Consider the following 2,415-nt stretch of genomic DNA (forward strand, 5'->3'; position numbering starts at 1 on the left):
TTTTTGTCAAGTTTACCCCTTCTGGGAATGGGGCACCTTCTGGGTTCTGGGCTTTCTTTCTAGGTCTGGACCAAAGCTCCCACCATGTGAAGTCAGAGCTCAGAAACCATTAGGCTCCAGGGGACTGACAAATGTCCTCCGTGCAACTGGCCACCCCATAGCTCCTGATTGTCTGGATTCCTGCTTTCTGGTTGTTTGTGTCTCTCAGGAATTCCCGGAGAATTTCTTGCTAGCTCAGCTATTTAGAGATTAGAAATAAAAATAAATTCTATCCAGGTGTGTACTGAAAGGGCTCTCAGAGCATCTGGTCCCCCGTATTTTCAGAAACAGAAGTCTCCCCCTCCCCCAAAGCTGTTTCTAGCATGCTGCGTTAAAAAAAGCGCGTCACTGATTGAGTACATGTTGGGGATGACTTTGATTAAGCTTTTTAATCACATTAAAGGAAGCTGTGGCACTGAAGAGAAGTGGCTTGCTTTACTACGTAACAAGTTAGTAACAGAGCTGAGACGCCTCCCCCACCCCACAACATTGCCCTTCCAAAGGGAAACCACAGTCTAAGGTAAAAGGTTGGTTTCTCTAATCATCAAAAGAAATGGAATTATACTTTAGTTTTAGGAAAGGCACATAGCTAAAGGAGATTCGGCTATAAAAATCTGACTTCTAGAACAAAACACTAAAGAAACAGTATGAAAAGTACCAAAGTCGTAATTGCTGTTTGAGAAGACATGTTTAAATATGAAAACATTCAAAGCAAGGTCCAAAAACAACAAAACAAAACAAAACAAAACAAAACAAAAACTAGCTTTAAATTATCATTATATACAAAAAGTTTATTTTAGAAATCACATATCTTTAAAAAATAACATAGAAGTTATAAGTTCTTATCCTGACTTATTATTCACTGTTTGAAAGCCAGGGTGTCACGTGGTACAGTTAATGACATGCTGATGTCAAGTCCATGGAATATTCCTGGCATTTATACCAGTTCAAAATATGTGATTTTTTTTTTTAAAGGTTTTATTTGAGACAGAGATAGCGACAGAGATAGCGAGAGAGAGGAGGAGTGGGAGGAGAGGATAGAGGCAGGCTCCCCCAAGCAGGGAGCCATGGGACTCGATACCAGGACCCCGGGATCATAACCTGAGCCCATAACCTGAGTGCTTCACCAACTGAGCCACCCAGGTGCCCCTTAATGTGATTTTTAAAAGAAAAAAAAAAAAGTCTGTTTTGGAAACACACAAAAGTATCTTGATCTTATAGGTAGGAGTCCTGAAACTACAGCTCCACTGCTGAGATTATTCCAGGAACTGGAAAGAGTAGGCATCATTATTTAAATTCATGAACAGTTAAAAAGACCCAGCAGACCTGACATCAGGAATGCAATGGGGTCACTCTAGTGCATGTGCTGGAGCAGAAGGACGCAGAAATGTTCAATCTCTGCTGTGGCTTCATAGGGCTGAAAGCAAAAGAAGCAGCAGAAAAAGAAGCGAGGAGTTTGGGTTGCTAATTTTTTATGGAACCGGTTACTCTTGTTCCTATTCAGTAGGTTTCTTCTAATCTTACAAAAGCAGCACCCACAGATGGCCAAGTTCAAAAGCTGGAGAATCAGGACACAAAATAAAAATAAATCCAAACTCACTAGAGACCATAAAATACAGCTCTTTGGAAATCTGAACTAAAACTCTGATTTAACACGTTAAGAATGCCTAAAATAGTTTCATAGATCGAAGAGGTGATATGATCCTTAAGGAGGACGACTAATGCAGAATTTTTATGCAGTAACCCTCAGATTTCAAAGTTCCTATAACAAAAAACACTTACTTTAACTTTAATCTATCTAGTATTTTTATTGAATGACCCTAGATTCTACTTTTAGGTACTCCTACCCAGATCATGAGGTATTTGTATTTGGGGATAAATATAAACCAAAGTCTATCTTTCAGATCGGAGGTTAGGGTTCCCTGACCTAGCTTGAGGTGAATCCAGAGAAATAGTATCACTTTCTAAAAAGTTTCAAGAAAAAGAAAACCCCTATCAGTTGGTTAATTGCGAAAATCTTTCAAGAACATAGTTGCCGTGTGCATCCACGATGAGCAGGGATGATTCATACTGAAGAGAACTGAAAAATGAGATTTAAAATTACACAAGAACAAAGTCAATGGATATTAATTGTCTGTGAAACAAGCAACGCGGGAGAGCGGCAGCGGGGTCACCTAATTTTGATTAGATTGGATGGATCTTCAATTAGGTTTTCCGTCAACCAGTAATAATCTTATCAGAAGTATTTACTGAAGATAAGCATTGCAGCAATGAAAGGAGAATGTGGGAGGTATGATGAAACATACCGTCTCCTACAAATCTTCAGGAAAAACCCGCCGCTAATTTTATTGAAGTGAAAAAGGTGTAACACTAAAG

Source organism: Ursus americanus, chromosome 22 (assembly GCF_024610735.1).
Source record: "Ursus americanus isolate L20-20 chromosome 22, mUrsAme1.1.p, whole genome shotgun sequence".
In the NCBI taxonomy this organism is placed as follows: Eukaryota; Metazoa; Chordata; class Mammalia; order Carnivora; family Ursidae; genus Ursus; species Ursus americanus.